General features: G+C 40.3%; 1 protein-coding gene across 14 annotated transcripts in view; it reads left to right on the forward strand.

Moving 5' to 3' along the window:
* The first annotated feature begins 271 nt into the window (after window positions 1–271).
* The window catches only part of B3GALNT1 (beta-1,3-N-acetylgalactosaminyltransferase 1 (globoside blood group)), a 33,327-nt gene continuing 5,851 nt past the window's right edge, over window positions 272–27,747 (forward strand). For 2 of the 14 annotated variants that reach the window (XM_027542313.1, XM_027542324.1), the window contains exons 1-4: window positions 559–694; window positions 3,859–3,947; window positions 24,248–24,310; window positions 27,262–27,357. The gene's annotated coding sequence lies outside the window, so the exon portion shown is untranslated. Of the gene's footprint in view, window positions 433–558; window positions 695–716; window positions 972–1,645; window positions 1,730–3,858; window positions 3,948–24,247; window positions 24,315–26,971; window positions 27,117–27,261; window positions 27,358–27,747 lie in introns of those variants that run through there. The other 12 variants (XM_027542244.1, XM_027542235.1, XM_027542226.1 and 9 more) reach the window with 12 other exon arrangements.

Here is a 27,747-nt window from a genome sequence, read left to right on the forward strand (position 1 = left end):
CCCCAAAATAAAGTCTGACACTGTTTCCACTGTTTCCCCATCTATTTCCCATGAAGTGATGGGACCAGATGCCAAGAGTACTGAGCGGCATTTCACCAGAGCGCGCGACGCCAGGGACTTACGTTCACACCCTGGACCATTGTAACCCCGACGTATCCCCACCCTCCGTTTTCTACAGATTCTAAAAGGAAAACGCGCATTTCTTACGCGAGAGCAAAAGAACTCCCCAGGGTTTCTTCTTTCCTTCCTAGCTCTGTGCGGAGTGCAATAAGTAAATCCCTCCCAGATTGCCTCGAGGCCGGGCATTTACGCAACTTGAAAATAGGGCTAGGAGAGCAAATAGTGTCTTAAACCGAAATCCTTTCCGAAGTCGGCCACTACATCGACTCACCCCGGCTAGGCTCAACTGTAAATTGCCTACCTAGCAACCCGGTGAGTGACATGCAAACTGATGGCAAGGATCCAGAGCGCGCGCCCGGACCACCGCGGAGGGCTGGGGGCAGATCCCCGAGCCCTCTAGCTGGGTCCGGGGCTCGCGCGTGCGTACGAGCGAGCTAGCGAGGGGCTCCGGGCGCGGCGCGTGGTCTGCGCGCGCCCGGCCGTGCGTGTGGCTGCGGGAGGCTGCGTGTGCGCGCAGGGAGGGACAGTCCGCCTCCCGCCCGCGTCGGAGCAGGGTGCGCGCCCTGCGCTGGAGGTGAGTGTGGGCAGGGTCTCTAGGGAGGCGCGGAAGCCTTGGAGAGCACACCCTCCCGCCCCGACTCCCCGGGCTGGGTGGCGGGCGTGGCCCTAGGGCCCGCTCCTTTCGCGCCGCGCCCTCTTCAGGGACACCCGGGCCGGGGCGGCTCGGCTGGGAGGCGGGCAGGGCGGTGCCCCCTACTCCTCAGGCCCTCTCCCGGAGCGCGGCTGGGGTGGAACCGCGATCAGCCGAGCCCTGGGGCTCTGGCCTCCGCGACGTTCAGCTGCCCCACCGGGTGAGCGCGGGAGTTGGGGCCCCGTGGGGCTGTGGGCGACATTGCGGAGCGCCGGGCTGCGTGGTGGGGCCAGGCCGAGGCTAGAAGGAGCCCGCTGTCCTCCGTGACCCGCCCCAGGGCGCAACCCACCCCAGCCCGTCGCCTTGGGCCGCTCAGGTGGCACATTCTAGGAGCAGCCGGTGGCTCTTTGGCCGAGTCGGCGGGGGAGGAAACGGGATGGTGTTTCGGTGTCGGATTCCCCAGCAGGCCTGGGGTAATTCATTGCCCAGACTCTGGGGAAGGGCCCAGAAGCCGAATTGTGGGAATCCCTCCCTCCCTGGAGACGGATTGGAAAGAATATGGACCTAAGAAGGATGGGCGGGCGAATTGGCAAGAGGGAGGAGGAAACCTCCAGGGGCTGAGGCTCTGTGATTTTTAAGAGGCGGTCTTAGCAAGCCTACAAGTCATTTTAAAGGAAACCTTGAAGGTGTAATGGAGCCTCACTTTTTCAAGCAGTTAAGTAATGATACCAGCAAGAAGCAGGAGTAGCATTCCGTAGTCCTTCTTTCTCTTCCACTTCTCACTGCTTTTCTAGGAGGGAAATTTGCAAAGCAGAGGTGGTTTTCTTTCCTCTCTAGCGTTTAGGAGGTGGCTTCTTTGTCAGCCACAAGTTTTTTTTTTCCTTCTGTTTTTAGAGTTAAGGAAGATTTGAGTTTGCAGTCCTCAGCTGGGAACGGCTTTGTGTTTGGCCCTTTTTCCCCCAGGCGGCTTAGACAGAGGTAGGGAGCTGAGTTTTTGCTCTCAAAATGTGTTGATACCTGATAAAAGCATACCTTGAACCTGTATCAGTGTAGAGAAAGGAACTATTTACTATTTAGAGGTAAGAGTCTAAGACTCTTTTTTCCTCCTCAACAGAAAGTTCATTCAAACGAATGGTTGTTGGGTAATTTCAGTCCTGAAAATAAAACCTGTTATCTAGACAGTTGTTCAGTTGCTCAGTGGTGTCAGACTCTTTGCGATCCCATGGATTGCAGCACGCCGGACGTCCCTGTCATTCACCATCTACCAGAGCTTGCTCAAACTCAGTGTCCATCAAGTCGGTGATGCCATCCAACCATCTCATCCTCCGTCATCCCCTTCTCCTCCTGCCTTCAATCTTTCCCAGCATCAAGGTCTTTTCCAATGAGTCAGTTCTTCACATCAGGTGGCCAAAGTATTGGAGCTTCAGATTCAGCATCAGTCCTTCTGGTGAATATTCAGTACTGATTTCCTTTAGAATTTACTGGCTTGATCTCCTTGCATTCCAAGCGACTCTCCAATACCACAGTTTAAAAGCATCAATTCCTCACTGCTCAACCTTCTTCACAGTCCAACTCTCATATCCGTACATGACCCCTGGAAAAACCATTGCTTTGACTAGACGGACCTTTGTTGGCAAAGTAATGTCTCTGCTTTTTAATATGCTGTCTAGGTTTGTCATAGCTTTTCTTCCAAGGAGTAACCATCTTTTAATTTCATGGCTGCAGTCACCATCTGCAGTGATTTTGGAGCCCAGGAAAAGAAAGTCTGTCACTGTTTCCATTGTTTCCCCATCTATTTGTCATGAAGTGATGGGACCAGATGCCATGATCTTTGTTTTTTGAATGTTGAGTTTTAAACCAGCTTTTTCATGCTCCTCTTTTGCTTTCATCAAGGGGCTCTTTAGTTTCTCTTCTCTTTCTGCCATAAGGGATGGTGTCATCTGCATATCTAAGGTTATTGATATTTCTCCCGGCAGTCTTTGATTCCAACTTGTGCTTCATGCAGCTCAACATTTTGCATGATGTACTTTGCATATAAGTTAAATAAGTAGGTTGACAATAATCAGCCTTCATGTACCCCTTTTCCAACTTGGAACCAGTCCGTTGTTCCATATCCAGTTCTAATTGTTGCTTCCTGACCTGCATACAGGTTTCTTAGGAGGCAGGTAAGGTGGTATGGTATTCCCATCTCTTTCAGAATTTTCCACAGTTTGTTGTGATCCACACAGTCAAAGGGTTTAGCATAGTCAGTGAAGCAGAAGTAGATGTTTTTCTGGAATTCTCTTGCTTTTTCTATGATCCAACGGATGTTGGCAATTTGATCTCTGATTCCTCTGTCTTTTCTAAATCCATCTTGAACATCTGGAAGTTTGTGGTTCACGTACTGTTACAGCCTAGCTTGGAGGCTTTTGAGAATTACTTTGCTAGCATGTGAGATGAGTGCAATTTTGCGGTAGTTTGAACATTCTTTGGCATTGCCCTTCTCTGGGATTGGAATGAAAACTTGCTAAATTTTCCAAATTTTGAGTGCTGGTATATTGAGTGCAGCACTTTCACAGTATCATCTCTTAGGATTTGAAGTAGCTCAGCTGGAATTCCATCACCTCCACTAGCTTTGTTTGTAGTGATCAAGACAGTGGCCAAATATAAATCCAGATGAGATGCATGAAGTGATTTGAGAGCAAGGAGAAAGAGAGGATCAAAGCTTTAACAGAAATGAAAATAATGTTGATAATAGGTATAGAGCATTAATTTTATGAATTTTTTAAACATTTTATTTTGTTTTGGGATGTAGCTGATTAACAATGTTGTGATAGTTTCAGGTGAACAGCAAAGGGACTCAGACATACATATACATGAATCCATTCTCCCCCAAACTCCTCTCCCATCCAGGCTGCCACATACCATTGAGCAGAGTTCCATGTTCCTTACAGGAATAGGTGCTTGTTGCTTATCCATATAGCAGTGTGTACATGTTGATCCCAAACTCCCCAACTATCCCTCCCCTTCCCCCACAACCATAAGTTCGTAGAACATTAATTTTAGATGTTATCATGTCCAATGTTGTTATGACTGAAATAAATTCTTTTTCTTGTTCTTCTGTTCAGTAGTTCATGGCAAATCTTGTAATTAAAGCATGGAATATGGAAAACAAAACACTTCAGCTGGTACTTTAGTCTCATGTGAAATTCTACAGGTAAGCCCATCTTATTTTAATTGAGAAATTATCCATATTGGTTAAAATTGCATATAATAGTCTCCTTTATAAGATTTTAAGGATCATTTATGCAGCTGCAAGTTTTGTTGTATATTCTACTATATTTCTTTCCCTAAAAGATTCGAGGAGTTGAAAGAGTTAAGCTCAATTAAACCATTTAAGATTATATAAAGATATATGTATGTGTGTATATATATATGTATAATCATCATAAAACACCATGGTATCTCAGGAAAACATAGCTATATATACTACATTTAGTGATCATATTCAACTCAAGATCAGACTCAACTCTCTTTTTCCCTAAAAAAATACTCAATTGAATATTTCTCTCTTTTTCTTCCCTTTCACATGATTTGCCTTGTCTCTGTGTCCAGTCTCCAGCTCTGTTCTGTTCACTATTGGATAATACAGGTAGAACCCTGTTTTAGGAAATGCCTTTATCCCTTCTGCCACCGTATATAATGTCCAAGCCAAATACGCTTTTCTGTTGCATCTCTAACAGCTATCGTCGCTCATGCCTGCTCACTGTGTAGTAGGTACCCAAGCTACAACTTCATGAATGAGATTCACAATGGGAGAGTCAAACAGGGTGCTTTTAAATGGCCTGGCACAACAGATTCAAGAGTTGCAATCTGTTTAATAGGCTCTTTGGCAAATATCTTTTTTGTGACTATGAGCATTGATTTTGTCTTAGTACATTGCTGCATATAATAAATATTGATTTGCTTTTGCAACCAGAGCTTTTGATACATTGTGAATTAGAAGAGAAGGGAAGGCATGGTAAAGCTAGAAGTGACTTGTAGGGGGTCTTCCTCCATCTTCTCCAGGTGGGCTTTGCTCATAATGTTCAGTCTGTTGTGAACCTTCCTCTACACTCTGCATTGTGTTTGAAACTTGAGGGCCAGGCAGCCCAGTCTCTGTCATAGGTCCAGCGTATTGAATGAATGAATGAAATACATTCAGATAGCTAAGGACAAGGGAAGCGGTAACTTGGTTTGACAGACAAGAGTGACAAGAGATCTGTTAATACTCCTCATCTAGGGCCACAATGGGAAGAAGTATTAACTAGAGCAGCTTTCACTGTCTATTCCTCCAATGAGTGAAGCTCTAACAAAACAGAGACAGGCAGCCAAGCTGTCAAGTCAGCCTTGGTGCTACTCTGCCTGACTTGCTACTCAGTCTTTGCTGCACTGGCTACTTGCTACTCAATCTTTGCTACACTTCCAGTTTTTCTAGCTTTTCTGGACCTGGTTATCCTGTTGCTTCTTCCCACAGGCTACTCTGTCATGTGACTCCCTCAGACTGCCCACCACTCAGGGCAGAGTTGTGTCAACTTTTTTGTACACTTTGTTCCCGGCACCAGAATCTGGAAAGGCTGTGAGGTTGGACTCTTCTACAGGCGCTGTGCTCTAGAGAAGGATCATAGCATTTAGAGTTGAACCTGAACGTGGGTTCCAGGTCCACCTGTTCTTGGGCTGCAGTGGTCTCTGAAAAAATGACATGGTGACACCCATTTTACCATGTTGTGAAATGTGCTTTGTAAATTGCTATAGACATGATACATACTTAAGCCCAAATGTCCACTTAACCTTAAAACAAACAAACCCTGCTGACAACATTGTAAATCAACTATACTTCAATTAAAAAAATAATAAAAAAAATGTTTTAAACCCTGCTTAAAATTCTAACATGTATTACAAATTACAAAAAGTACACTCTGTGTGTGTATGTGTGTGTGTTGGATACAGTTGCATATAGGGCAAAAGCAAAGAGAAAATTGCAGATTGGCAGGTCCTGCTACTTTTGACTGCTCTTCATCTTTCTCAGCCTAAAGATCCGACACTCCACAACTGCAGAAATCTGTAAAATACAGATGTCCTCTATCTGTAGTTCTAGGGCTTCCTCAGATACCAAAATGCATCACAAGTCCTTAAGATGGCATAATAGTTGCATATAATCCATGCACATCCTCCATATACTTTAAATCATCTCTAGGTTACTTCTAATGCCTAATATAAATGTTATGTAAACGATAACATTTAGTTATGTTATTTGTAAATACAAGGTGAATTATATGTAAATAGTTGCCAGTGCACATGGCAAATTCAAGTTTTGCTTTTGGGAACTTTTTGAATTTTTTTTTTTAAACATTTTTAATCAAAAATTAGTGGAGCCCATGGCTGCAGAGCACTGTATTCCCTTCTATTGTTATTCCTATACTAAAATACCTTGTTTATAAACAGTATATGCCTTTTTAAAATATGTTTTTAAAAGCCCAGGTGTCTTCTACCTCAATAGGCAGAAGACTGGAGGCTTCTACTCTAATGAGGCTGGAATGAAGGGCATTCCTCCCACACATCTGAGTATCTGAAGGTGGTATTGCTGCCACCAGCAGGGGGTGCAAGGGCAGAATGGGGAAATGATAATGAAGCTTTAGGTATTTATACTCACTGTCTACCTCAAACTGTATAACCACAGAGTTAGGCTTAATACGAATGGTTTTCTTGAACTCATTGTATTTCAAATCCATTCTTAAAAATGGAACAACTTTAAACTGTTATGCAAAATGAAACCTTTTCTATATCCTACATTTTATTTTTAACATTTATTTATTTGGCTGTCCTCAGCCTTAGTTAACGGCATGTGGGATATAGTTCTCTGACCAGGGATCAAACCTGGATCCCCTGCATTGGGAGTGGGGAATCTTAGCCATTGGACCACCAGAGAAATCCTCTATATACTACATTTTAAACATGAATAGCAAAGTTATGGAATCTTGAAGTTGGAAGGGACCTTAGAAGTTATCTAAAATAACTTAAAACTCAGTAAGGAATTAATCTTTGAAAATTTCTGCCTACTGCTTCAAGATTTCTGTTGGTGAGCAGCAGCCCCTTCTAGTACAGTCATCTGTACTGAATCTTCCCACTGATTTTTATCCTTAGGCTTCCATCTGCCTCCCAGAGTTACACTGATGTATTGTTCAAAGTATCTGAAAGCATCTATCATGGTCCTTCTAAGCTTTTGTTTTCCCCAGAACAGAATATGCCCCAGTTCCTTCAGCCACTACTTCATACAGTCCTTATTGTGGGAGATGATAAACCCCTAACCTTCCCCTGCACTAAATCTAACTTGTCAGTTTTCTTTTTAAAATGGAACATATATGTGGCTATAGGATTATGATCCCTTTTGCCCAGACTTTTTCCTGTTTCTTGAACCTAAGAGTGTATTAGGGGTTTTAGTGTGTGTGTGTGTTGGCAGGACACATTATGGTATTAACTTGTAGAATTTATGTAAGCATTGTCATTCATTTACAAGCACTTGGGAAATGCTTTCTGTCCTAGACATTGGGGACTCAGCAGCTATAAAAATGAACATTGTCTGTGTTCTACTGGAACTAGACAGGGCCTGAGAAGTATCTGGCCCACTCTCTTAAAGATTCCAATGAGAGAAGCAACGCCCAAAATTCAGTAACTTGTCCCCTTCTTCAGCCCTTGGAACTAGAATCCTTGTGTCCTCACTATCCAGTTACTCCTTTACATCACCAGCTTTCTTCATATTGAGTGCACACTCAACTAAAACATTTAAGTTCGTAACTTCGACTGCTGTTAAAATGACCTCCCATCCTCTCTTGTCCAGTTGGTTCTTTGAACTCTGACACAGATCAGTAAATTTGTTTTCACCAGATTTCATCTTGGCTCTATTCTAACCTGTTGAGAGTTTTTTAGATTGTAATTATATCTTCTAATGAATATGCTATTTTTCCCCTGCTTTCTCCTGTCTTCAAAATTGAACATTATCTTTCAGCTTTTATTGTCTTTGTTTTTGCATTCACAGTTCTCTGATGAACATACATTTGTAATTAGAAACATTGTATATGTTTTTTAAATAATTAAATTAATTTTCACTTTGCAGAAAAGAAGCAACGTTTTTGTACCCCAGGGAAGAATATCAGATTATTTTGGCTTAAATAATTATACCATTGCCATAATGCTCTTTTCCATTTCCCTGGAACCCTTGTATTTGACCTGATCCCTCCACCCATGCCTCCAGTTTATTTTCTTGTACCCAGCATGTTTCTGATGCAAAATGAAAGGTCCATACCTGCATGAATTGTTAGTTATTATTTTTGACTGTTAATTAATAACTCATATGTCAGGTTTTGAGAATGGGCATCTTGAGTCTTGCTGTATAAAGATGGTAAGGCTGAGATGCCACTTTACTGTTTCTCTCAAGGTTCAGTGGTTAGAAGACGTTTCACCCCACTCAGGGTAGCTCTGGTCATGAGGGTTGCAGCAGACGCCCGAGGATAGGAAGGGCAGTGGCCAGGAATGTGAGGTTTGGAGTTCTATTTGATTTTGGTTCTATCTGTGTTTACCTTTGTTTATAGCCTGTGACTTTGGGCAAGGTATCAACTCTTCCCTAAGCCTTAGTTTACTCACCTGTTAAATGTGAACAGTAAAGGTCCTAAAAGCTCCTTAAATCGTGGACTCTCCTGAAGATGACATGACTTAGTGCCTGGTGCTCTTCCTACAGTTGGGACACTCAGGGCCAGCATATCGTGTGGACACCTGCCTACATAGATTGCACACGGTATCTGAATAAACAGATAACTGATTGAACTGCCAAGCTCTTTTTACCTTTCTGTTGGAGTATGGTGTGCAAAAAGAAAAGTGTACAAGTTAGAAGATAAATTATTAGAGTGACCACACCTGTAGCCACCATGTAGATACAGAAATAGCACATGGCCAGCACCCCTAAAGGTTCTCTCCAGATTCTCCCAATTGTATTTCCTCCCTCTCCCCAGGGGTTACCACTGTCCTGAATTCTAACACCATAGATTACTTCTTGGAGAAGGCAATGCAACCCACTCCAGTACTCTTGCCTGGAAAATCCCATGGACAGAGAAGCCTGGTAGGCTGTAGTCCATGGGGTCGCTGAGGGTCGGGCACGACTGAGCGACTTCACTTTCACTTTTCACTTTCACGCATTGGAGAAGGAAATAGCAACCCATTCCAGTGTTCTTGCCTGGAGAATCCCAGGGACGGGGGAGCCTGTTGGACTGCCGTCTATGGGGTTGCACAGAGTCGGACACGACTGAAGTGACTTAGCAGCAGCAGCAAATTACTTCTGCCTGCTTTTCAAGTTGGTGTAAACAGCATCATAATGTCTCTTCTTCAGGCACCTGGCTTCTTTAGCTCACCATTATAGTTGAGAGATTCTCCATGGTGTCATGGGAGGTTGTAGTTTGTCTTCATTTTGCATAAAGTGCTATTCTCTAAATTTCTTTCTTCTATCATGGGTTGTTTCCAGGTTGGGGCTGTCATGAATAGTGTGCTGTTAAGAACTTTCATGAACATTTTTGGGTGTCCTTAAACAGACATACACATTGTTGCCTGTTCTGCCTGAGGTATAGTAGCCATGTCATTGGCTACGCAGTTGTATCTCAGTAAAGATTTTTCAATTTCCATTAATTGAACCAGTTTGTTCAGCTTTTGGTTTTTGTTTTTATTTCAACTATTTAAATATTTATTTGTTAAATTATTAAAATTAGTTTCACAATTCAGTGAATACAAGATGTTCTAGGACAGGATTTCCCGAAATGCAAAATTCTAGTCTTGCCACAGGCTGTGAAATTTAAAATAGGTTCTTTGTTCAGATAAGTTTGAGAAATGTTGCACAACATATCCTCTTCTCAGAAAATGTACATTAATATATTAAGAACTCTGAAAAACTCTCCATATGTACGCTACTGTGTGTAAAATTGATAGCTAGTGGGAAGCTCTGTACAGCCCAGGGAGTTCAGCTCGGTGCTCTGTGGTGACCTATGAGAGTGGGATAGGGGGTGGGAGGGAGGTTGAGGAAGTGACAGTCTCTAAGTTATGTCCAACTCTTTGCAACCCCATGGAATATATGGTCCATGGAATTCTCCAGGCCAGAATACTGGACTGGGTAGCCTAATCCTTCTCCAGGGGATCTTCCTGACCCAAGAATTGAACCACAGTCTCCTGCATTGCAGGTGAATTGTTTACCAGCTGAGCTAAGGTTGAGGAGATAGGAGATATATATATAGTTATAGCTGATTCACTTTGTTGTATACCAGAAACCAATAAAATTGTAAAGCAACTACACCCCAATAAAAAAATAGTAATAATAGTTTGAATGAAAAAAAAATAGTTTGAATGATTTCCAGTCTTTTTGTCACAGCCCTTTTGAGGTTCTGTAACCCCTGAAGGTAAGACACAGATGCAGCCATCTTTGGCTGCCATAAAGTCCTATGCCTAATAACTGAGGCGCCAGTTCCTTCTCTGAAGATGGTGGTTTGGATATTTAAAGTATTTGCATACTTAATAATCTAGAAGCTGACCACTGTTTTGTCTCTGGAGGTTTTCTGGGCTTTTCTATTATTTGAGATTTTTCTTCAGCTGTCGTAGTGATGATAATGCTGAGTTGCTTCAGTCATGTCCGACTCTGCAATGCTATGGGCTGTAACCCACCAGGCTCAGGCTCCTCTGTCCATGGGATTCTCCAGGCATGAGTACTGGAGTGGGTTGCCATTTCCTTCTCCAAGGGATCTTCCTGACACAGGGATCAAACCCGAGTCTTTTATGTCTCCTGCTTTGGCAGGTGGTTTTTTACCACTAGCACCCCCTGGGAAGCTGTCGTACTCCAACCACCAAATCAACAAGTAATTACTGGTAACCTGCTATGTACCCAGCATTGTGCTAGACTTGTGAGACAGAGAAGATGGTTTGCTTAGTTTAAATTATTTAGAGTCTAGTTGGTGAATGCCTGTGCAGTTAATACAATCACAAGTTTATTTTTTTAAAAATGGAAAGTATTTTAAAATTATAAATATAATTTATTTCTTGAGAGTGAAAAGTGATATAAAATCATAGTGTCCATGTCGGGCCCTTTTGTGTTTTTCTATGCATTAATGTTTTAGGTTTTTCTTTCTGTCCCTCTCTTTGGGCATGGGGTTTAGAACAGTGTCAGTGTTCATCAAGCCTACTGCTCAGCCTTCCTAAGTTGCCCCAGCTGTCACAGTATGAGCTGCTTCCAGAGCTCAGGTGGGGCCAGCTGGATTTCTGCGGCATTACAGTATGGGCCTTTGTCTGCATGGCTGGATGTCATTTACCTTCAGAAACTGCTGAGTGCCCCAGTACTGACTGGTTAATTCATGCTCCCCATGTAAACCTCATAATAACCAAATTGGTATCAATGCTTGATTTATATCTGGAAGAAGATGCTTTTGAGAAGTTAACTTCTCCAAGGTCATGCAGCCATTAAGTGCTGCAACCAAGATGGAGAGTGAGCCGTCTAATTGCATTTTTGTTATTTGTTTTTCCTGTTTTGATAATTTGAAATACAAAGAAAACTATGAACATAAGAGAAAACCTGCATTTCTATCACCCTGGGTTAACAACTGCTAATACTTTATAGTATTTGTGTCTAATCTACTTTTTCCCATGTTTCCCACATGCCCCCTTCATTCTTTCATAGTAACACCCACACTGCTTAGTGTGGAAGGTGTTCCTTTAAAAAACAGTTTTATAGCTGCTTCTAAAAACTCGCTCTTTCCTGTGTACAGTTTACAACTGTTTATCTAAATGGTATTATATATGGTATATATATAATGGTGTAATCATTCAACTTGTATTTTTACTCAACATTTTAATTTTGAGAACTGTTCAAATGAACACACCATGTGCAAATCCAGTTCATTTCTTTTAACTGTCTTGTCGGATTCCACTGAAAGACACAGGTTTTATTTTATCTGTTATCTTTTGTTCATTGTTTAGTTGCTAAGTCATCCTTATTGGTTTTTTGTTTTTCATTATTTTCTGTTTTATCTTATTATTCCTTTTACTTTCTTAGTAGTAACATTGGAATTTTTTGAACTTCTTGTACTCAGATCATTTATTTTCAATCTGTTTTTAAATTTGCTCAGTTGTGTCCAACTCTTTGTGACCCCATGGACTGTAGCCCACCAGGCTTCTCTATCCATGGAATGCCCCAGGCAAGAATTCTGGACTGGGTTGAAGTGAAGATTCTCTTCTCCAGGGATCAAACCTGGGTCTCCCACATTGCTGGCAGATTCTTTACCATCTGAGCCACTATGTTATCTGTTAATGCTGATGAAAGAAGACATACTAAAAAAAGTCTGCATAACATTTTATTTCATTTATGTGCTTTCTGGTAAAGACAAAACTATAGGGCTGAAAAAATCAGTTGTCGCCTGGGGATTGGGGGAGGAACTGATTACAAAGGAACGCTAGTAGATTGTTGTGATGGAGCTGTTTGGGATCTTGATTGTGTTGGTGGTTACATGAGCATCAAAACTTACAGAATAGTACAATAAAAATGATGAACTTTACGTAAACTATATGCCAGTGAAAATATATCACATGGATACAAAAAATATATAAAGTAATACTACTTTTTTGAAAAAAGTACATTATTTTTAAAAGTTAATTTTCTGTAAGGATTGTTTTAGTTATACCCAGTGCATTCTTATAAGCAGCACTTTTTAAATGGGGAGGGAAAAATTTTATTTTCCTTGTTTTGAATTGTAATGTATTCAAGTATCAAGAATCAAAATAATATTTAAAATATGTATAAGTAATGATGTAATATAACAATATAATATTAAATTACTAATTATAATATTAGTGGTGGTGGTTTAGTCCCTAAGTCATGTCTGATTCTTGTAACTCCATGGAGTGTAGCCCCCCAGGCTCCTCTGTCCATGAGATTCTCCAGGCAAGAATACTGAAGTGGGTTGCCACTTCCTTCTCCAGGGGATCTGCCCGACCCAGGAATCGAATCCAGGTCTCCTGCATTGCAGGCAGATTCTTTCCCAACTGAGCTATAAGGGAAGCCCCATAATATTAGTAATTAATTGTTACTAAATTACATTGTTACTTAGTAATTGCATTGTTAATGTAAAAGTAATATTACAAAGTAATACAAAGTTGGATTGAGTAATCTAACAAAGTGATAGCAAGTAGTGTAACAAAGTAATACAGAAAGGAGTGCTCTCACCTTTCTTTCTTCTCTACCCTGTTCCTCTCTGTTCACTATGTCCTCTCTGTTCTATATGTGTATCTGGACTGTTTTTCTTATGTACATACAAATGTTTGCTCTCTTTCTTCTTCCTTTCTAACACAAAAGTTAACATAAACATTGTTCTATACTTCTTCACGTATATATATTCCATGTCAGTACTTAGAGAATATGGGCTTCCCAGGTAGTTCAGGGGTAAAGAACCCACCTGCCAATGGAGGAGCCGCAGAAGACGCAGGTCCGATTCTTGGGTCGGGAAGATGCCCTGAAGGAGGAAATGGCAGCCCACTCCAGTGTTCTTGCCAGGAGAATCCCATGGACAGAGAAGCCCGGTGAGTTACAGTCCAAAGAGTTGCAAAGAGTCAGACACAACTGAGCACAAGCATGAGCAGACAGGATATTGAATATAGTTCCCTCTGATGTAGTAAGCCCTTGTTGTTTATCTGCTTTACATATAGTTGTTTGTATCTGCCAGTCCCAGACTCCTCATTTATCTCATATCCGTCTTCCCCTTTGGTAACCATAAGTTTGTTTTCTATGTCTTTGAGTCTGTCTCTGTTTTGTAAATAAGTTCATTTGTATCCTCTTTGAGATTCCACATATAAATAATGCCAGATGGTATTTGTCTTTTTCTGACTTCACTTAGTGTGATAATCTGTAGGTCCATTCAGGTTGCTGTAGTTAGCATTATTTTATTCTTCTTTACAGCTGAAAATTTTCCACTTTTTTTTTTTTAATTCATTCATCTTTTGGTGGACGTTTAGTTTGCTTCCATGTCTTGGCTATTGTAAATAGTGCTGTTATAAACACTGGGCTTCACATATCTTTTCAAATTAGAGTTTTTTCTGGGTGTATGCCAAGGAGTAGAGTTGCTGGATCATATTGTAACTCTAGTTTTAGTTTTGTGAGGAACTTGCATGCTGCTTTCTATAGTGGCTGTACCAATTTGTATTCCCACCAACAGTATCGAGAGTTCCCTTTTCTCTATACCTCTTCAGCATTTGTTACATATAGACTTTAATGACCTGTTGAAGTGATACCTAACTGTAGTTTTCATTTGCAGTTCTCTAATAATTAGCAAAATTGAACATCTTTTCACGTGCCTATTGGCCATCTGTGTGTTTTCATTAGAGAAATGTCTATTTAGGTCTGCCCATTTTTGGATTGGGTTTCCTTTTTTGTTATTGAGTTGTGTGAGCAGTTCGTGTATTTTGGAAATTAAGCCCTTGTCAGTTGCATCATTTGCAAATATCTTTCTCAGTCTTGGGTTTGTTTTTGCATTTTGTTTACAGTTTCTTTTCTTTGCAAAAACTTGTAAGTTTAATTAGATCCCATTCATTTATTTTTGTTTTTATTTCTATTGCCTTAGGAGACAGACCTAAGAAAATATTGCTACAGTTTATGTTAGAGAATGTGTTGCCAGTGTTCTCTTTTAGGAGATTTACTGTGTCATGTCTTGGGCTTCCCTTGTGGCTCAGCTGGTAGAGACTCCACCTGCAATGTGGGTAGACCTGGGTTCAATCCCTAGGTTGGGAAGATCCCCTGGAGAAGGGAAAGGCTACCCACTCCAGTATTCTGGCCTGGAGAATTCCATAGATTACAGCCCATGGGGTTGCAAAGAGTTGGTCATGACTAAGCAACTTTCACTTCACTTACATTTAAGTCTTTAAGCTGTTTTGAGTTTTATTTTGGTGTATGATGTGAGGGAGTGTTCTAATCTCTTTGGTTTACATGCAGCTTTCCAGCTATCTCAATACAATTTGCTGGAAAGACTGTATTTCCTCCATAATATATTTTATTCTTGCTTTCTTTGTCAAAGATTCAACAACCGTAGGCTTATGGATTTATTTCTGGCTCTCTATTCTGTTCCATTGATTCATATATCTATTTTTGTGCCAATACCATGTTGTTTTGAATATTGTCACGTTGTAATATTGCCTGAAGCCTGGGAGGGTTAAGCCTCCAGTTTTGATCTTTTTCCTCAGGATTGCTTTGGTAATTCTGGGTCTTCTGTGAGTCCATATAAATTTTAGGATTATATGTTCTAGTTGTGTAAAAAATGTCATGTGTAATTTAACAGAGATAACAGTCCTGTAGATTGCTTTGGGTATGGTCATTTTAACAATATTAATTCTTCCCATCCAAAAGCATGGGCTTTATTTCTTTGAATCAGCCTCAGTTTCATTTATCAATGTCTTATAATTCTCCACCTGTAAGTCTTTAACCTCCTTGGTCAAAGTTTTTTTTGTTTGTTTTTGATGCGATTTTAAAAGTTACACTGTCAGTGTGAAGAAATGCAGGTCTCCCGCATTGCAGGCAGATCCTTTACCAACTGAGCCACCAGGGAAGCCCAGTGTAAAGAAATGCAGCAGATTTCCGTATGGTAATTTTGTGTTACTTTACTGGGTTTGTTTATCTAGTAGTTTTTGTGTGGAGTCTTTAGGGTTTTCTATATATAGAATCATGTCATCTGCCTATAATGACAGTTTTACCTCTTCCCTTCTAATCTGGGGACTTCCCTGGTGGCTCAGACAGTAAAGCATCTGTCTGCAATGCAGGAGATCCGGTTTCAATCCCTGGGTTGGGAAGATTCCCTGGAGAAGGAAATGGGAGCTCACTCCAGTATTCTTGCCTGGAAAATCCCATGGACCGTGGAGCCTGGTAGGCTACCATCCATGGGGTCGCAAAGAGTCAGACATGACTGAGCGACTTCACTTTCACTTTTCTAATCTGGATACCTTTTGTATCCTTTTCTTGTCTGACTGCTGTGGGTAGAACTTCCAATACTATGTTGAATAGAAGTGGTGAGACTGGGCATCCTTGTCTTATTAAAGATTTTAGTGAGGGATGGCCTTTAGCTTTTCACTGTTGAGTATTATGTTGACTGTGGGCTTGTAATAAACAGTTTCTATTATATTGAGATGTGTTCCCTTAACACCCCCTTTGATAAAGAGTTTTTGTCATGAATGGATGTCGAATTTTATCGGATGCTTTTTCTGCATCTGTTGAAATGATTATGTGGTTTTCTCTTTTCTTTTGTTGATGTGGTGTATCACATTGATTGATTTGCGTACATTGAGCCATCCTTGTGACTTGGGTATAAATCCAATATGATTATCTCGTATGATCTTTTTCTTGGATTTTATTTGCTAATTTTTGTTGAGAATTTTTGCATCTGTATTCATCCAAGATATCAGCCTGTAATTTTCTTTTTTGGTGTCATCTGGTTTTGGTATCAGGGTGATATGATGACTTAAGTTCTTCTTTATATGTTTGGTAGAATTCCCCAGTGAAGCCACCTCCATGTTCTGAAATCTTAAATAAAATGTTATATAGCCTGTGTCAGTACTTTCTTTTTATAGCTGAATAATAGTATTCCATTGTGTGGATTCTCAGTTAACATTCAGTTCAGTTCAGTTGCTCAGTCGTGTCCAATTCTTTCTAACTTCATGAATGGCAGCACACCAGGCCTCCCTGTCCATCACCATCTCCCGGAGTTCACTCAGACTCATGTCCATCGAGTCAGTGACGCCATCCAGCCATCTCATCCTTTGTTTGCCCCTTCTCCTCCTGCCCCCAGTCCTCCCAGCATCAGAGTCTTTCCCAATGAGTCAATTCTTCATATGAGGTGGCCAAAGTACTGGAGTTTCAGCTTTAGCAGCATTCCTTCCAAAGAAATCCCAGGGCTGATCTCCTTCAGAATGGACTGATTGGATCTCTTTGCAGTCCAAGGGACTCTCAAGAGTCTTCTCCAACACCACAGTTCAAAAGCATCAATTCTTCAGTGCTCAGCCTTCTTCACAGTCCAACTCTCACATCCATACATGACCACTGGAAAAACCATAGCCTTGACTAGACGGACCTTTGTTGGCAAAGTAATGTCTCTGCTTTTGAATATGCTGTCTAGGTTGGTCATAACTTTCTTTCCAAGGAGTAAGCGTCTTTTAATTTCATGGCTGCAGTCACCATCTGCAGTGATTTTGGAGCCCCCAAAAATAAAGTCTGACGCTGTTTCCACTGTTTCCCCATCTATTTCCCATGAAGTGATGGGACCAGATGCCATGATCTTCGTTTTCTGAATATTGAGCTTTAAGCCAACTTTTTACTCTCCTCTTTCACTTTCATCAAGAGGCTTTTTAGTTCCTCTTCACTTTCTGCCATAAGGGTGGTGTTATCTGCATATCTCAGGTTATTGAGATTTCTCCCAGCAATCTTGATTCCAGCTTGTTGCTCTTCCAGCCCAGCGTTTCTCATGATGTACTCTGCATAGAAGTTAAATAAGCAGGGTGACAATATACAGCCTTGCCGTACTCCTTTTCCTATTTGGAACCAGTCTGTTGTTCCATGTCTACCAGGGTCCAGCCCCAGTTGGATCCAGGGGTTCCCTCAGGAGAACTGTGTCAGCAAAAGGATAGCAAAGGAGAGGGAAAGGGGAAAGAGGCTTGATCTCACTGGTTTACGTGGAAAGCCAATAAAGCTCGTGACACTGGACTTGCACTGACCACGGAGGCCACAGGAGCCCTCTCAAATAGCTGAAGGTGCCCCACCTTAGGCACCTTCTCGAGTGGGTCTTAGAAGCCAGGTCCGGTAAGTGGTCTCAGAGGGCCCCCACGCTCCAATTAGTCATCCTGAAGGAAGAAGAGAGAAGAATAGGAGAGAAAAGGAAACAAGAACAACACGGGGAGACCAAGCCTGATGAGCAAGGTCCGTAGCTTTATTTTCAAAAGGAGCTTTTATACCCTAAATTGTACATAGGGGATAATAGGGGGTGTAGAGTCATGCAAGGTCAGCAGTCCTTGACCCTTATCAAAACCAGGCTTTCTTTCTGCAAACTTATCATATACAAAGGCTTTAGGTGATTTACATCATCTCTGGTCAGGAGGCCTGTTAACATTTTTCTTCTGATAAAAGTTGGTCAACCAGAAAAACTTATTTTCTCCAGAGGTGATTTTTCTAAAGTTTGGTACCACTCTCTGAAAGCACTAGATAGAGTTGCATTCATATAGGGCAAAAGGTGCAGTGGGGGATAACAAGGAAAGAATTTATTGACTCAAGAGTCTTAAGGTTGTTAACATCAAAGCTACTACTTATATTTCTATATACCAACTATATTAATCAATACACTCCCAAGGACATAGTGGGTAAGGGATACGGAAACTTGGCAGCAAGCATTAGCTCAACAAAGAAATCCTCTACTAGTTCTATTCTAGTAATTTTAACTCTCCAAGAAGCTCTGCATTGTTAGAATATCTTAAGCTTCCTGTGCCTCTTGTGGTTGGGAGGCTGAACAATCACATGCTTAGCTGTAAGAGTCTGGAAACCTGTCAGGCAAGTTAGAAAGCTCTCCGAGGGATTTGAATTGGAACACACCTATTGAACCCAGGAGACTTATTAACTAGAGCTCTAAGTTGATTTCCTTCAGAGAAAGGTGGTCAGGGATAGCCCCCCATTAATATTAGAGGAGTTGATGAAAGTCGTAAAATAGTAAAACAGACAGATTCTGGTTTGGGGGTAGATGCTCAGACAGGTCCAGGGGGCCCCCTCAAGTCCTGACTCGTCTTGCCCATCAGGCCTCTCCCACATGACCTTGTCACGGGTGGGAACTGCCATGCTGGCTCCCGGCACATGTCCAGCTCTAACTGGTGCTTCCCGACCTGCATATAGGTTTCTCAAGAGGCAGATCAGGTGGTCTGGTATTCCCATCTCTTGAAGAATTTTCCACAGTTTATTGTGATCCACACAGTAAAAGGCTTTGGCATAGTCAATAAAGCAGAAATAGATGTTTTTCTGGACCTCTCTTGCTTTTTCCATGATCCAGCGGATGTTGGCAATTTGATCTCTGGTTCCTCTGCCTTTGCTAAAACCAGCTTGAACATCAGGAAGTTCACAGTTCATGTATTGCGGACGCCTAGCTTGGAGAATTTTGAGCATTACTTTACTAGCATGTGAGATGAGTGCAATTGTGCAGTAGTTTGAGCATTCTTTGGCATTGCCTTTCTTTGGGATTGGAATGAAAACTGACCTCTTCCAGTCCTGTGGCCACTGCTGAGTTTTCCAAGTTTGCTGGCATATTGAGTGCAGCACTTTCACAGTATCATCTTTCAGGATTTGAAATAGCTCAACTGGAATTCCATCACCTCCACTAGCTTTGTTCGTAGTGATGCTTTCTAAGGCCCACTTGACTTCACATTCCAGGATGTCTGGCTCTAGGTCAGTGATCACACCATTATGATTATCTTGGTCTTGAAGATCTTTTTTGTACTCTTCTTCTGTGTATTCTTGCCATCTCTTCTTAATATCTTCTGCTTCTGTTAGGTCCATACCATTTCTGTCCTTTATCGAGCTCATCTTTGCATGAAATGTTCCCTTGGTATCTCTAATTTTCTTGAAGAGATCTCTAGTCTTTCCCATTCTATTGTTTTCCTCTATTTCTTTGCATTAATCGCTGAGGAAGGCTTTCTTATCTCTTCTTGCTATTCTTTGGAACTCTGCATTCAGATGCTTATATCTTTCCTTTTCTCCTTTGCTTTTCGCTTCGCTTCTTTTCACAGCTATTTGTAAGGTCTCCCCAGACAGCCATTTTGCTTTTTTGCATTTCTTTTCCATGGGGGTGGTCTTGATCCCTGTCTCCTGTACAATGTCACGAACCTCCGTCCATAGTTCATCAGGCACTCTATCTATCATATCTAGTCCCTTAAATCTATTTCTCACTTCCACTGTATAATCATAAGGGATTTGATTTAGGTCATACCTGAATGGTCCTGTGGTTTTCCCCACTTTCTTCAATGTAAGTCTGAATTTGGCAATAAGGAGTTCCTGGTCTGAGCCACAGTCAGCTCCTGGTCTTGTTTTGGTTGACTGTATAGAGCTTCTCCATCTTTGGCTGCAAAGAATATAATCAATCTAATTTCGGTGTTGACCATCTGGTGATGTCCATGTGTAGCGTCTTCTCTTGTGTTGTTGGAAGAGGGTGTTTGCTATGACCAGTGCATTTTCTTGGCAAAACTCTATTAGTCTTTGCCCTGCTTCATTCTGTATTCCAAGGCCAAATTTGCCTGTTACTCCAGGTGTTTCTTGACTTCCTACTTTTGCATTCCAGTCCCCTATAATGAAAAAGACATCTTTTTTGGGTGTTAGTTCTAAAAGGTCTTGGAGTTCTTCATAGAACTGTTCAACTTCAGCTTCTTCAGCATTACTGGTTGGGGCATAGACTTGGATTAGTGTGATATTGAATGGTTTGCCTTGGAAACAAACAGAGATCATTCTGTCGTTTTTGAGATTTCATCCAAGTACTGCATTTTGGACTCTTTTTTGACCATGATGGCTACTCCATTTCTTCTGAGGGATTCCTGCCCGCAGTAGTAGATATAATGGTCATCTGAGTTCAATTCACCCATTCCAGTCCATTTCAGTTCGCTGATTCCTAGAATGTCGACATTCACTCTTGCTGTCTCTTGTTTGACCACTTCCAATTTGCCTTGATTCATGGACCTGACATTCTAGGTTCCTATGCAATATTGCTCTTTACAGCATCAGACCTTGCTTCTATCACCAGTCACATCCACAGCTGGGTATTGTTTTTGCTTTGGCTCCATCCCTTCATTCTTTCTGGAGTTATTTCTCCACTGATCTCCAGTAGCATATTGGGCACCTACTGTCTGGGGAGTTCCTCTTTCAGTATCCTATTATTTTGCCTTTCATACTATTCATGGGGTTCTCAAGGCAAGAATACTGAAGTGGTTTGCCATTCCCTTCTCCAGTGGACCACATTCTGTCAGACCTCTCCACCGTGACCCGTCCATCTTGGGTTGCCCCACGGGCATGGCTTAGTTTCATTGAGTTAGACAAGGCTGTGGTCCTAGTGTGATTAGATGGACTAGTTTTCTGTGATTATGGTTTCAGTGTGTCTGCCCTCTGATGCCCTCTTGCAATACCTGCCGTCTTACTTGGGTTTCTCTTACCTTGGGCATGGGATATCTCTTCACGGCTGCTCCAGCAAAGCGCAGCCACTGCTCCTTACCTTGGATGAGGGGTATCTCCTCACCACCACCCCTCCTGCCCTTGAACGTGGAATAGCTCCTCTAGGACCTCCTGTGCCCGCGTGGCCACTGCTCCTTGGACGTGGGGTAGCTCCTCCCGGCTGCCGACCCTGGCCTTGGACGTGGGGTAGCTCCTTTCAGCTGCTCCTGCGCTGTCGCAGCCTGGCACTCTCAGCTGCCGCCCCTGACCTTGGACTTGGGGTAGCTCCTCTCCGCTGCTGCGCCTGACATTATCACACCTAACAAAATCAGTAATCCTTTTTGCATCATCTAATGTCTTAATCGTCTTCAATTTCTCCAAGATCCAATCTGAGATCATACATTGTGATTGTGTACATTCCCTTAATCTTTACTCCAGAGTCATTCCTTGTTTTATGGGATTGACTAGCTGCAGACACCATGCTAGTTATCACAGAATACTCCTGGGTTTGTTTGAGTGTTTCCTTGTGGAGTTCTTAGCTTTTTCTTCTGTCTTGTGTATTTCATATAAAATGTGATTAGATTCCTGTTAAACATTGTGTCTAGGATGTACACTTCATTGTATCTCATTGGGAAACACACGATATGTGTTTCATTATTTATAATAATGAGATTAATGATTGAATGACAGTGGTAGCAGTTTGATTACTCCATTGTGAATTTTATCTTTTTTCAGTCCTTACAAGTAAGAAGTAATCTTTGTTGTATTACTTTGGTATCATACAATGTCTAAATCTCCATCAATCTTTTGTTTGATAATTAAAACACTGATTGATAATCATTGCCTTAATCAGTAATTTCATGAAATACTACAACATAATTTTCTTATTCTGTCATTCTACCTACATTCATAATTGTCATTTTTCTATAAAGAAGAGCTTTTCCTTTTTACTTGAAGCTGTCTGCCTCTCCTGAACCATAGATCACTCTTTGAAAGCAAAACAACAATCATAATTTACTTGTCTTCTCCCCAGTAGATTTTAAGGAAAGGGTTGGTGTTAATGCTGCCTCCTTGAAATTGAAATTGCTGGCATTCAGTTGCAGGTATTTTGTAATTACCACTGTGGTGTTCTGTTTAAGTTTATGGATTAAACGAAGGTTGGGTTTGTGAGAGTTTTGAGCTTCCAGACAGGTTTCTTTTTTTGTTTGTGTTTTTCAAGTTATGTTTTTTTTTAACATAAATTTATTTATTTTAGTTGGAGGTTAATTACTTTACAATATTGTATTGGTTTTGCCATACATCAACATGAATCTGCCACAGATATACACATGTTCCCCATCCTGAACCCCCCTCCCTCTTCCCTTCCTGTACCATCCCTCTGGGTCTTCCCAGTGCACCAGTCCCAAGCAACCAGTATCATGCATCAGACTTGGACTGGCGATTCGTTTCATATATGATATTATACATGTTTCAATGCCATTCTCCCAAATCATCCCACCCTCTCCCTCTCCCACAGAGTCCATAAGCCTGTTCTATACATCAGTGTCTCTTTTGCTGTCTCGTATACAGGGTTATCGTTACCATCTTTCTAAATTCCATATATATGCGTTAGTATACTGTATTGGTGTTTGTCCTTCTGGCTTACTTCACTCTGTATAATAGGCTCCAGTTTCATCCACCTCATTAGAACTGATTCAAATGTATTCTTTTTAATGGCTGAGTAATACTCCATTGTGTATGTGTACCACAGCTTTCTTATCCATTCATCTGCTGATGGACATCTAGGTTGCTTCCATGTCCTGGATATATTGTATAATATAATATATTTTATATAATATGTAAAATATAATATATTTTATAGAACATATATTGTATATATATTATACATTGTATTATATATTGTATATATTATACATTATATATATATTTCTATATATATATATATATATGAAAATAATACTATGATCAGACTGGGGCCTGTGTTAAATTGAATTTCAAATTTTAGAGACAGCTTATGTAACCTAATATGATCAGTTTTTTAATTAATGTTTTCATGTGGTCTTGAAAAGAATATTCCTATTCTTTTTAATTGAATGAAAAGTCCTAAATCAAGACTATTAGTAATTTTAATAATGTTATTTGAAACACTCATATCCCTATTTTTTGTCTGCTTGATCTATTAGCCATTTAGAGAGATTTGTTAAAAATTTCCTATTAGGATTATAGATTTTTCCATTTGTACTCACACTTTTCAGGATTTACTTTATATATTTGAGCCTATGTTTCTATCTTTATGTAGCTTCATGATTGTTAAATTATCTTTTTGGATGGTTCCTTTTATTAGCAACAAAATCTCCTTGTCTCTTTTTTAAATTTATTTATTTTTAAAATTTGTTTTTGGGTGTGCTTTGTTGGTGTGTGGGTTTTTCTCTAGTTGTGGTGAGTGGGCTGCTCTCCAGTTGCAGTGTGCGGGCTTCTCATTTTGGGGGCTTCTCGTGTAAAGCACAAGCTCTAGGCTTGAGGGCTTCAGTAGTTGCAGTACCTGGGCTCAGCAGTTGTGGCTCCCATGGTTTTGGAGCACAGACTCAGTAGTGGCTCACAGGTTTAGTTACTCTGAGGCTTGTGGGGTCTTCCTGGACCAGGGGTGGAACTCATGTCCCCTGCATTGGCAGGCAGATTCTTTATCACTGAGCCACCGGGGAAGCCTGTCTTGTCCCTTTTAAATGCTGCTCATTTAAAATACATGATGTTCTATACATCAGTGTCTCTTTTGCTGTCTCGTATACAGGGGTATTGTTACCATCTTTCTAAATTCCATATATATGCATTAGTATACTGTATTGGTGTTTTTCTTTCTGGCTTACTTCACTCTGTTTTGGACTCTGTAGGAGAGGGAGAGGATGGGATGATTTGGGAGAATGGCATTGAAATATGTATAATATCATATATGAAACGAGTCGCCAGTCCAGGTTCGATGCACGATACTGGATGCTTGGGGCTGGTGCACTGGGACGACACAGAGGGATGGTATGGGGAGGGAGGAGGGAAGAGGGTTCAGGATGGGGAACACATGTATACCTGTGGCAGATTCATTTTGATATATGGCAAAACCAATACAATATTGTAAAGTTAAATAAAATAAAATAAAAAAAAAACATGATGTTAATAAATAACCACAGCAGATTTCTGATGGACATTTTCCTGATTTTAAAAAAATTTCCTAATTTTTAAATTTTTGTGTTGTTTTGTTTTAGGCATGTGTCTTATAAGCAGTATACAGCAGAATTTTAAGCCAATCTGAGAGTCTCTGTTTTTCAGTAAGTGAGTTGACATTTATATTTACTCTGATGATACATTTGAATTTAGTTTTGCCATTTTCTCTTGTGCTTTTCCATTTGCCATGCATTTTCTCTGCTTTTCCCCCCCGCCTCTTCTTCTATCCTCTGTTGAACTATTAGCTTGCTTTGTTTCTTTTATTTCTTAATCTGTGTGGAAATGTATATGTTCCGTATCTGTTCTTTCAGTGGTCACTCTGAAGGTTAATATGCATTAAGTGAAACTCTCTTTGCAGCAACCATGTCATTTTTATATAGTATTTTGGATTCACTTTTTAACCACACCAAAAAGTACTTTTTGTGTTCTTTTACTGTGTGTATTTGTTAGTTTTCATTATCTTTCAATAATCTCTTTATTTACCTTTGTTTCTTGCATTCCTTTCCTTCCTCCTGAGTTCATTTTTCTTCATACTAAAATACATTCCCTTGATACTTCTTTTAGCTAGAGTTTGTGCACTTTATAAGTCCTGATCTGTTTCAAAATGTTGTTATTTCATCTTCATTTCACCTGAACTCTCTAACATTCACCTGTAAATTATGTACAATAAAGCCAGTTGGTCCACAGTATAGGGTTATTGGGAGTAACTAATAATATTTGTTGAAACACTTTATAAACTGTTTTGTGTGTATATATAATGCTATTATTATTAGCTAATATACCTCCTGAAAGTGAAAAGTGTTAGTTGCTCAGTTGTGTCTGATTTTTTGAGACTTCATGGACTGTAGCCCACCAGGCTCCTCTGTCCATGGAATTCTCCAGGCAAGAATACTGGAGTGGGTTTCCATTCGCTTCTCCAGGGGATCTTCCCAACTCAGGGATCGAACCCAAGTCTCCTGCATTGCAGGCGAATTCTTTACCATCTGAGTTACCAGGGAAGCCCAATATATATCCTATTAGAGTTATATTAGAATTACTGTGTTTTGAATGGATTTTAAAAGCATCGCTTACTGTATTGATATCATATTTACTAAGATAAAAGAGAATAATACCTACTAGAAATACCATGAATTGTACTTGCTCACACCTTGGGAGAAGAGCAGCTGGGATAAGATGAAATTAGGGGTCCTAACTGCCAACTTAGGGTTACTATCATCAGTAGAACTTTGAGACATGCAAGCATGAAGTCCAATTTTTTTACTTTGTTTTTATCTATTTACAAAGACAATGCACAAATAGTGTGGAAATTCAGATGATAAGAAAAAAAGAGGAAAGAAAGAAGTCTTTCCAGAAATCCCACAGAATTGAAACTGTTGACATATTGGAACACATCCTTCTAGAACACATCTTCCTCTGCATGTGTAGCTATATGGATTTATAGAGACTTGCCTTTTCATCTTTCAAAAGTAATCATACTATATATGCAGTTTTGCTACTGCATTTCTCACTTAGTAATTATCAAGGCAATATAAATGAACATCATTGTATATAGCATTGAACACATGTATAGGGTTGAGATGATCTGGAGGAGGGCATGGCAACCCATGCCAGTATTCTTACCTGGAGAATCTCATGGACAGAGGAGCCTGGCAGGCTACAGTCCATAGGGTCGCAAAGAGTTGGACACAATTGAAGCAACATAGCATGCACATACTATTGTATGGATGTGTCATAATTTTATTTAATCAATTCCCTATTGTGAGGCTTTAAAATTATTTTTATTTTATAAAGTATGCACAGTTGCCTGAAAATGTCTTTAAGATAAATTGCTTGCAGTGATATTAGTCAAAGAGCATACACATTCACGTTTTTTATACATATTTAATTTTTCTCTCCAGAAAATGTCCAAGAATGTCTCTGTTCCTCACACAAACTGAGTATTGTCATTTTTTCCCTTTAAATTTCCAGTTTGAGATTTTTATCAATATCTCTGCTTATTATCATTTGAATATCTTACTGAGTGAGTTTGAGTATCTTGTTTTATTGATCTTTTGTAATTATTTTGAAAATTTTCCTTTTGGCCATTTATTCTCTTTTTGCATTTATCCATTGCTTATTAAGTTATGTGGACCTTTTTCTTAATTTGGCTTATAAATTCTTTATTATAAATATCCTGTTTTTTTTTTTTTAATCTTTCAACTTTGTGCTTTTTATTATGTTACTGTTTTTTGTATTTTTGGTTTTCAACCTTGTTCAAGAATTTTTTGAAATTTTTATTTGATCAAAATTTCCTTTATGAGTTCTGGGTTGTTTCCTTACATGGGATAACTGAAAGTTCTTCCCCACTTCAAAATTATTAGAATGTTCACTCATATTTTCTTTTCATGCTCTTACCAGTTTATTTCTCTCCCATTTAGAATCTTTAACCCATTTGGAGTGTTTTTGGTATAAGGAGTGATACATATATCAGTACCTTCCTGTTTTTCACATTCTGTTCTGCTTTTTAAACTTGACTGATGAAAATCAAGGTACATTGCACATCCTGAATCGTGGCAAGAAGTGAGATGTGCTGTATAGTTTTCAGTTTACTAATGTGTCTTGGGTATTTGTGAGCAGAATCGGAGGTTCAAAGCGGGAAAGAGTGGATTGGGAAGAAGTTGACAGTCTCATGTCTGGGTTACCTTATATGTACGTGTGGGAAAAAGAATTAAAGAGAGGATACAAGCAAAATGTCTCTTAGAAGTTTTGTGTTTCACTTCTTTTAGTGACCCTGAGTTCTTTATCAGGGCACGTGGAACTGTGGTAGGATGACATGGGACACCAGCTGACGTGAGGACTTAGAGGGTTTGCGTCTTGAATACCAAGTGCCCTTCATGATGAATCCATGAACTTTCTGAATTCTGTGAACTGGTAGGGTTTTCTTTAACTATTTTTTCAGCACATGTTTCACTTTACAAACAAATTGGAATAGGGAAGGGGGTTCCCTTTCCCTCTCTGACCTCTGATCCCCTGACCTATAAGTAAATGCTTGTTACGCTTCTTGTATATCTTACAGAAATTGCAAGCATTATTTTGACTGCTACTTGCTATCAAATGCTCAGTTGGTGAAATTGAAGGTCTTTCACTCGGAAGAGAAAAATCAAGAAAGAAGGTAAGAAATAGAAATCTGTTTATGGCTTTGAAACATACATTTCTTCAAGTTAAGAAGAATTCATCAAGGTAATTTCTTTAGGACAATCCCTTTCAACAATAAAAATCAATTTAATGAACATAAACAGGAAGAAACAGATGCCAAGGGTGGAATATGGCTCGTGATAACAGCCTCTGTTTGTTGTGTACCTGACACTGGCCAGTGCTTTGCACACACTGTCACTAATTCACACCGTATTGAGATCTTCAGTGCAGAGATGAAGAAACTGGGGCTTCTAGAGAGAAATAACATGCCCCAAGCTTGCCCTGATTGGTAAAGAATGGAGCTGGGTTTGGACTCTAGTCTTCACCTTTGGAGCCATCTGTGTTGTGGGTAACCTGAAGTCTGTTC

Source organism: Bos indicus x Bos taurus, chromosome 1, assembly GCF_003369695.1.
Source record: "Bos indicus x Bos taurus breed Angus x Brahman F1 hybrid chromosome 1, Bos_hybrid_MaternalHap_v2.0, whole genome shotgun sequence".
In the NCBI taxonomy this organism is placed as follows: Eukaryota; Metazoa; Chordata; class Mammalia; order Artiodactyla; family Bovidae; genus Bos; species Bos indicus x Bos taurus.